The following is a 10,454-nucleotide window of genomic DNA, read 5'->3' as shown; positions in this document are numbered from 1 at the left end:
ACTAGAGTTGGAAGAGTTGAGGAAGCAGCTTAAAGAGTTAGTTGATGCTGGCTTCATCAGGCTATCGAAGGCACCTTATAGTGCACCGATTCTATTCTAACGTAAACATGATGGGTCATTACGACTGTGCATAGACTACCAAGCTTTGAACAAGCTGACCATCAAGAACAAGTACCCCATCCCACTCATTACAGACTTGTTCGACCAACTTGGGAGTGTAAGGTGGTTCACCAAGCTAGATTTGAGGTCGGGCTACTATCAAGTCAGGATTACAGAGGGAGATGAGCCAAAGACAGTATGTGTCACTCGGTATGGTTCGTATGAGTTCTTGGCGATGCCTTTCAGACTCACGAATACCCCAGTAACACTTTGCACCCTTATGAACAAGGTACTTCAGTCGTTCCTTAATCGATTTATTATAGTTTATTTAGATGACATTGTGATCTACAGCCAGACTTTGAGAGAGCATGTAGACCACTTGAGACAGGTGTTCGAGGTATTACGAGTACACAAGTTGTTTGACAAGAAGGAGAAATGCTCATTCGCCCAGCAGGAGATCTCATTCATTGGCCACATAGTGGAGGTAGCAGGATACGCATGGATGAAGGCAAGATACACATCATCCTGGAGTGGCAACCACCAGCCAAGATCACTGAGTTGAGATCATTCCTTGGGCTGGTTAACTACAACAGGCGCTTCATCAAAGGTCACTCAATAATAGCCACACCATTGACTGACTTGCTCAAGAAAGGGAAAACATAGGAGTGGAGCGCAGGGTGCCAAGAAGCTTTTGATAGGTTGAAGCGGGCTGTGACCGATGAGCCAGTTGTGGCCTTGCCAGACCATGCCAAGTCATATAAGGTGTATACAGATGCATTAGACTTTGCCATAAGGGGCGTGTTAATGCAGGAGGGACGTCCAGTCGCGTTCGAGAGTAGAAAACTGAACGAGACTGAGCGCAAGCACACGATCCAAGAGAAAGAGATGACTGCAGTAGTGCACTACTTGCGCACTTGGCACCATTACCTGTTAGGGTCAAGGTTCGTAGTGAGGATGGATAATGTGGCGACCAGCTACTTCAGACGCAGAAGAAGCTATCCCTCAAGCAGGTGAAATGGTAAGATTTTCTTACGAAATTTAACTTTCAGATGGAGTACAAGCCGAGGCGAGCGAACCTAGTGGCAGACGCCCTGAACAGAAAGGCTAACCTTACTGCCATTAGCCAATCAGAGGGGTCACTGGTGCCACACATTAAGGAGGAACTTACGCATGATCCTACAGCCAAGGCTTTGATGAAGTACGCCCAGCAAGGTAAAACTAGGCGGTTTTGGTTGCAGGATGGTTTACTGTACACCAGAGGCAGTAAACTATTTATGCCGCAGCACGAAAAGCTCCGCAAGAAAGTTTTGCAAGAATACCATGATTCAAGGTGGGCTGGACACCCCGGAGTGAGTCATGCCTTGGCACTGATCGAAGACCAGTATTATTGGCCGCACATGAGGGATGATGTCAAGGCCTATGTGAAGACTTGTCTTGTGTGCCAACAGGACAAGGTGGAGCTCAAGAAACTAGACGGTCTTTTGGAGCCATTGCCAGTGCCAGAGTGATCATGGAAGAGTATTTCTCTAGACTTTATAGTCAGTCTACCCAAAGCAAAAGGGTTTGAAAGTATCATGGTAGTGGTGGACAGGTTTTTCAAGTATGAAATCTTCATTCCAGTAACCAATGAGTGCCCAACTGAAGAGACAGCTCGATTGTTCCTGAAGAACATGGTTAAGTACTGGGGAGTACCGAGGACCATTGTTAATGATCGGGATGGGCGTTTCACGGGCAGGTTTTGGACTGAGTTGTTCAAGTTGTTGGGGTCAGACTTGAACTTTTCCACCAGCATGTATCCGCAGATCGATGGGCAGACAGAACGTGTGAATGGACTATTGAAGGTCTACCTCAGGCACTATGTGGTGCCACACAAAGGGACTGGCCAAAGCTGTTAGATGTTGCACAGTTTTCTTACAACTTACAAAGGAGCAAGGCAACGAACCAGAGTCCATTTGAGGTTGTGACAGGTCAACAACAACTAACACCCGGTTCAATTGCTGCAGGTTATACATGGTTGAATCCAACAGCATACAAGTTTGCCAAGGCATGGCAGGAACAAACTGACTTGGTCAGAGTTTGTCTACACAAGGCGACCAAGAGGTCGAAGAAGTGGGTAGACCAGAATAGGCGGGATGTGCAGTTCCAGATTGGAGACTTGGTGCTAGTGAAGCTACATCCCATTGTGCTCCATAGGGGGCTACACAAAGGTCTAGTCCGGAGGTATGAAAGACTTTTTTGAGTAGTCAAGAGGTAGGCAAGGTTGCCTACAAGCTGGATATGCCACCCAAGCTGAGGGTACACTCGATGTTCCATGTGAGCATGCTCAAGCTGTTCCATGAGGATGAGAGAGATCCAGGATGGGCAGAGTCAAAGTGTGCGCTATTGGGAGCAAGGGCCTCATATGAGAAAGAAGTTCACAGCATCATAACTGACCGAAAGGTGAGACAAAAAAATTGTCAACCAAGATAAGAGTACTTGGTACGTTGGAAGGGACTTTCAGATAGTGAGACGAACTGGGAACCAGCAGAGGACTTATGGCAGTTTGAGGACCAGATCAGGTAGTACCATGCAAAAGACGCAACGAGGGCGTTGCATAATCAGGTGAGGGAAAATGTCACATCCTGGACGAACGCACCAGGCCCATCAGGCGCACCAACAGGCGAGCCAGAGGTTGAGGCCCGCAGACCAAGCGTGCTGGTGGGTATCTACGTGCAAAGCCTAGCAAACGAGTTTCGAACGCCCACCCAGCTTGCAGGCCAACCCGTGAAACCAAGGCCTGGCATATAAGCTGCCCGCACCACATCCAGAAGGGCCCAAGGTACTAGATACGTAAGTGAAGCTTTTAGAAGCAGGCAGGATTAGCATGACCATCTTGACAGATTTGGTTGACCCTGAAAATCAGGAGTTAGCATCCTGATTGATTGTAATCTGTATAATCTCATGATTTTAGCCTTTATTCTAGGGATATTGCCATTAAGTGTAGCTAGAGCCTTAACTATAAAAAGAAGGCTGTTCCACCCTCATTTGTACACCATCAAACACTTTTATTTTAGTGAATATACAGCATATTCTAGCATTCTACCTTGTTATCCTGTTTCTCTTTAACTTGCGTAATCAGCCCTTCCCATTGTTTTAGTGCCGGTACGCTTGTGTTTTAGGCTGACTTAGGCATAAATGAGGAGATTCCAAGCCTAAGGTCGCACGGATTCTGAGTCTAAGGTCAGAGCCCGTGACAAACACACATCCTTCATTTTTCATTATGCTTTTTGACTATAAACATATTAGCTATCCATTTAGGATAATAGATCTCTTTAATCAAGCTTGCTTATAAAAATCTATCGACTTCCTTCTTAATAACCTTTTATCTTTTTAGGGCAAAGGTTCACTTCTTTTATCGAATTTATTTTACATTGAGTTTAGTGTGCAGCCTATAAACCATTATCTTGGTATCAATTTCAAGCATATTAGATGGTGTCCAAACGAACAAGTCAACATTATTTATCAGAAGTTGGATTAACTGATCCTTATGCTGAAGTTTAGTTCCAATTTACATATGTTTTTCACAACGTTATCCCAAAATAGTATAGCTATGAGATCTTTTATTGGTTTAAGTTATTTTTCATCCAAGTTTGATCTTTGGTCAATTATCTCTTTTTGTTTGATTAGGTCGAGACCATTTCTTACGAAGACAGATCCTGATGCGATGATTACTATGTTATTGGTAATTTGTTAAAATATATGGTTGAATTGGTATGTGTTTTCCATTTCAAGCAATAATTTGGCTGGCGTATTAGCTTAGTCCAAATGACATGTAATTTTTTACATCAACTTAAGAGCTCAATCATCTTTAGAGTTATTTTAAAAATTTAAAAAATGGAACAAAATGTCTTTTCACTTGAGTTTAAAAGCTCAAAGTGGCTTAATAGTGCTATTTCGTCAAGTTGGTCTTACGTTGTATGTTCTTACTTATGGTTTCTTACTTTTTCTTGATTTTCATTGTTGTTTTTTTTCAGCATTCTCGATCTCAATCGCACTACTAGTCTACTTTCTAGTCTTCAATTTTATTATTGTGACATAACACTGTAATGTCATGGACTAGTCTTCCCCGACTTCTCCAATCTTTCTGGGTGTTGAAAATTTCACTTTTAGATAAGGAGTTAAGCCTATAAGTCACATAATAAATTGGCTAGGTAGGCCTAATATCACATTATAAGTAAATGGGACATCCATAGCCATAAATTCTATGATCGAGGTGACAGTTTTCAATTCTATCTCTAAAAAGATTGGCAGCTTGATGATTTCTTTCACTGGTACCTGTTCATTCTTAAATCTCACTAGTTTTGTAGTGATTGATTGTAATTGATTTTCACTAATTCTCATTTTTTTCATGGTGTCATAGTACATGATGTCAATTGAGCTCTCATTATTGAACATGATTCTCTTGACTACATAATTATATACTATAGTTGTGATTACTATAGCACCATCATTTAGGTACTGGATTCCTTTCAAATCTTTTAGGTTGAATGAGATTAATTCGTATTTCTAGTCTTTTTTTTTCTTGGCCAAGTTGCCAACGGCCATGATCATGCTTGGATTGAATTTTTTTTTGGCTGAGGTTGAATTGCTTCTTATGATCACATTAATCACCCTAATGATCAACCTATTATTATTAGTTTGGCCTTCTTCTCGTCTCCTCAGACTTTTATTTTTTCATTTTTTTCTAGCTTACTTTTCTTGCCCTAGGTAGGCTCTCTTCGGTATTGTCTGTAATTCATTATGGGTTGATCTTGTCTTCGTTGCCCTACAAACCTCCTTAATTAACCTTTTTTAATTAGATTTTTTATCTCAATTTTTAGGTCGACATAGTTTTCAGTATTATGACTTGTGTCCCTATAGAAAACACATATTTTAGTTGGATCCCTTTTTGTGTTCGTCTTAATGGCTTTGGCTATCTGAGCTCGAGATTGCTCTCAATTTGTATTAAAATCCTCTTTTGAGAGGTATTTAGTACAATGTAGTTTTTTTTTTCCACTGGAGCTTCTAACCCTTTGTCATCTTCCTTTTAAGAGAGGATCATAGAAATCTTTACTTTTTTTACTACTGAGGAAAATGGATGAGTCTCTCTGACCTCAGTTATTTTTTATTGTAGCTTCAACATTTATATACTTTTTAGCTACAAGCAGGACATTGACCTGAGTCTTAGGTGGTTCTAGTGATAAAGTCAACTTCATGTGATACTTTATGTCATTGAGTCCACTTGTTAGGGTGGCTATAGTAGCCGTTTGTTTCAAATCTTTTACCTATAGAATTTTTAAGTTAAAACATATGACATAGATTTTTAGGGATTCATTGTGACCCTGATGAATCGACATTAAGCTTTGGATTGTCTTTTTTATCTTTTGGCTACTTATAAATCAAGACAGGAATGAGTAGCTGAGTTCTTTAAATGTTGTGATCAACCTTGGTTCCAAGCTACTATACCAGGATTGCACTATGCCCTTTCGGGTGGTAGTAAGGCCCTTACACATCAAAGTTTCATCTGTACCCTACATCGTCATGTTAATCCTATAAAGTTTTAAATGACTAAAAGGGTCAAAAATACCGTCATAGGTTTCTAAGGTCGGCATTTTGAACCCTTGGGAGGCATGGTTTTGTCAATCTTTTTAGTAAATGGTGATGTATCCAGAAATTTAAGCTCGTCCTCAAATGTCACTACCTTTGTTATTACCTTTGTTTTCATTTTTTTCTTCATAGCTTGCATTTGAGCTTCCAAGTCATTATTTGGTTGAGGTTCAAGATTTGTCTGTTTAGATTTTTGGGTTGTGGTGTATGTTGAGTTGTGACTGAGGTAATGGCAAACTAAAGTGTTGTGCTTTTTTTCTCTGGAGGCTGAGGAGACTTTCATCTTTTTGTAACTTGGCTATCTTACTATGGCTCTTTGGCCAACGGTGATTAGGTCAGGCACTTTTGAAGCTTATGGTAAGGTTCTAGTTTGTAACATCTATTCAAGGGCATATATATGCTCGGTCAAAGCCTGAAATTATTCCATAGTCAGCTCGGTTTGTGATGGGATAAGTCTGTTTGAGTGTTGACTATTATGCATTTTCATCCCAGCTGGGATAGATGTCTCTCTTTCCTTTAAAATTTTCTTTTTAGGTGGCATTGTTTTGTGTTCGACCAGTGAGTGGGAAAAGGTCTCCTACCTAGCGCACCAAATATTTGTGTTAAGCTCTGATTTAAGAGTGTTCTTGGAAAGATAAAAGAAAAGAACGTTAGAAACAAAGACAATGAGTATTCTTGTATTTGTATTTTAACACGTAAATCAAAATTAGTGAAATCAGAAGGATAGTAATATGAGAAATTAGGGGTGGATTAAACTTGCTTTAGTGATCTCTTGATGTTTGTATTTATAGATAAGAGATAAAAGATTATTGGGAAACAATAACGATATGGTTGAGCTAACGTGACATTAAATGTGTTAGATTAACCTGATATATCAGGTCAACACAAATATCAAAATTACCGTTGATTATCTACTGAAAGCTCCTAATAAAAAAAATCATTATATCTTTTTTGTCATGATATATCCCAAAAAAAAAAAAAAAAAAAGGTCCATTCAAATTGAAATATCTATAATTAATTACTAGCAAACTTTAAGGGAAAACGACAAAAGTGAAAATTTGTGAATTGTGATTTCAAACACACAAACCCAAAAAAAAAGGATAAAAGAGAAATAGACGATAACTAAAAAAGTAATAATGATGAATAACAATAAATTTTCATGTTCATCATGTTTCATTATCAAACGTTTTCAATTTATATTTTTAACGTTTAGTGATTTTTTCTTTTATTTTTCGGGGGAGGCAGGAACCGGGGAATCTGTGGCATCGTCAGCTCGAAGTTGTTCGTGAGTAAAAAAATGAAAGAGATTCATTTGGAGTTTTATGTTGATTGATGTGGATTAATTTGTTGCGCTCCTTCGGAGGTCCTTCACTTTCATGTGAAGGTACCATCTCTTCTTTTTAATTTTTTTTTTAAATATATCACAGTTTGAGCATACAAAAAAAATTTAAAGATACTATAATTTAAAATTTAAACATATTAAATTTCATATTTTATGGATCTTTGCATTGATTAATTGAATTATAAATTTTGTTTATTATATATATTTGTTCGGCCTATTCAATAAAAAATAACTCTCTTTTATTTAATAAAATTCCCATTCTTGCTGGCGTCCTACAATTTCAATCCTAAATTTTTAAATTAAAATTTTTAATTCTAAGGATTAATGGGATTCCCTTAAAAACATAGAAATATTAATTAATTATTTGACTATAATTTGATTACTTTGATTTATTTATTATTTGAGGATCTTGTTTTGTCATTTTTATTTAGAAATTTTCAGGTACAACCTATCATAGCCATAAATCGTGACATTAATGGTACAATTTCAACAACTTTTTAGAATCACATTGCAAGATTCCTAGAATAACCACAAAAGGGAAGGGATTTAAATATGAAATCTAACGTGATTAAGAGTTTAATTAATTAATAAAGAATCTCTTGCAAAGATAAACGAAATGAAATTCAGGTTGCTTTAATTTCTACCGTATGAAGTAGATCCTCCCGCATGAGTGCTTTTTAATTCTCACATTAATTTTGAGGGTTTTTTTTTTTTCCCCCTCTTCTACCAGGTTTGACTTCTGTTTTGAAAACGTATTGACAGTTCTAGACATGGAGTTTACGAAAACTTTCGAGTGATGATATAGCTCAAAAAAAAAAAATTTAAATGATTATATGAATTAATGAATTGAAATAAATTTAGAATTCATAACATTATTTGTTAGATTGAGAGAAAGATGATATTAAAACAACCAAAATGAAAGGCTTAGACCTATATTTAAACCCTCTTTAAGCGTAAATGGACTCCTTCAACTCCAATAAAGACTTCCCACTTCTATATAATTCTCCGACCTTTAGAAAATAACATCCAAAACGTCCTCTTCCAAGCATTGTTTAACCATTAATGGGCCCATCCAGATGCCGGAGACTATAAATTATTGAATAATTTCTTTGTCAGAAATAATAATAATAATGCAACCAAATCTTGAACATAAAATATGTAAAGATTTACCGGGATTAAAAATGGAGTCAATGCCCACTTTAAGTGGGCAAATAGCTGGCCAATAATTGAAGTCTCTTTCTTTGCAAAATAAAATATAAATTAAGTAATTAATGTTAATTTAATTTAAGCCTTGTCAAATTGCTGTTAATTTTTTTTTTCTTTCCGTTTTGCCTTGGAAAATTTCAAGGATTAAAGTTGGGGTTTTGGGTCTCAAGCCATCTACATGCTTCCTGCCAAGGATTGTTAATCAGGTTCCCTGGTTTAAACATGAAATATCTTCCTGGATTTCCAGGAAATTCCCTCATTTCCAATCTTAAAGACCTTGTTTGCAACTCATTCCACTAGCTTATTCTGTATATCCACTTGCACAGGAACTGGTTTTGTTTATATATACTCAAAGACTAAAATAAATAAATAAATAAACAGTAATGTAATTTGAGTTTGGTTTATTAATTATGTGTCCTTTGTTAAGATTAGTTAAATTGCTATGTTATGAAATGATTTTTCATTTAACATATTTTCAAATAAAAGTCAAGAAAATTTTACACATTAGTAAGTACAAAATATAATCAGTTGATGAGAGAGGAGTTCCTTTCTTATTAATCAAAGTTCTATGTTTATGAGGAACGCTTTAAAAGCAAAATCCCAAATTCAGCAAACATTGTGGGGAAGTATATACTTAAGATCGTCTGAAAAAAAATTAGAAAACTCAAACAAAGCATGAAAATACTCCTAAATGTCGTATAAAAACTACAAAATATAATTTATTAGATACTCTTTGCCAAATTCATAAGTGAAGGGCTTAACATATATAATTTGCAAGTTTTTCTTTTTGGACGAAAAAATGGGGTCCTTCAATTATGGCTGCTAGAGCTACCAGACAAGTCCAGTCTTCCAAACAGATCTCAATAAAAACGCCACCTACCATCTGGGATTGACCTTCGCCAAAGAAGCAGGAACTAAGAAAGAGATGCAAGTCTTTTTGCCTCTTGTGGGGTTACCTTTACCATATAGAAATTGTTGAATGACGAAGTCCAGGGTTTAAACTTAGTACAAGTATATTAATTTGGGTAGCTAGCGTCTTCTTTTTTGTCTGAAATACGTACTAATATAGCTGAAACCTGACCAGTGAAAATGGATATTTCTAAACGGAAGTCAGTAACTATTTTTTTTATACAAAGCTACAAGCACGTATTACAAATATAATTAACCAAATTAAGTAAAACTTAAATCTGACTCTTGAGGCGAATCTATTAAGTAATGCAAGGTATTTATGGATACTCTCAAGTTTTAAATATTAAAAAGTAAAAAAAAAATTAGAGAAAATTTTTTTTTGAACATCGTTAAAATTTTTCTTTGAATAATTCTTTTATCAATAAAATTAATAAATTTGTTGATAATTCTTAATTAAATGATTATTTAATTATGTATATGAAGAAATATATATTCAATAATATTAATAACGTACAATTATATCTTTCAAGATGTAAAAACTGATTGTAAACAATTATAATAATATAATAATATATTATTTCAAATTTTTATCTATAATATTTTATATACAACATAAGTGAGCATAAAAAAAATTTTGGATTATTACTAACTCCCAGTTATTTTAAGTTTTACTATTGAGATAATCATTTTTATTATTCACTTGTTTGGACTAGTAAATATGAATGGCGAATGGACGAGTCAAGTGAAGTTTTATTTTATTTTATTTTATTTAAAATTCCAATCATTAAAAGTTCAAATTAGTTTTGATTTAGGTGGAACTGAGTTTGTGACTTGGGTTATTTCAGTTCTGAAGCATCCTGGGTCTGAAGCTACTCAACGAGATGATGCTTCAATCTTTTTCTATTGTTATTTTCCACATCCCTCACTAGCTCGCAAGAATGATGCAAAACCTACATGATTTTGTTTCGAAAATAAGAAAGATAGAAAAGATGATGGGCTAATTTCAGCCGAAGAAAATTATTGGACTAGATCTAATCCATGTAAATTACCCAAAATAGAAAGAAAGACTTGCCCATGGATTTGGAAGATCGAAGTTGGATCCAGTCACTAGTTGCTTAAATCCAATTTTTTCATTCACTCCCTGCTGTTCAAGTATTCTTTGAAGTACACCAAACAGCAGATACATCAGCATTCTTGGTACATATGGAAATCATTGGACAATGAAGTGCAAAATCGGAAGTAAAAATCCCTCGTGTTATAAATCTGACCTCAG

The sequence above is a fragment of the Durio zibethinus genome, chromosome 18, assembly GCF_047325235.1.
Source record: "Durio zibethinus cultivar Kanyao isolate XHJ-2024 chromosome 18, ASM4732523v1, whole genome shotgun sequence".
NCBI lineage: Eukaryota > Viridiplantae > Streptophyta > Magnoliopsida > Malvales > Malvaceae > Durio > Durio zibethinus.
The sequence above is the reverse complement of the archived record's forward strand: the minus strand, read 5'-3'. Positions refer to the sequence as shown.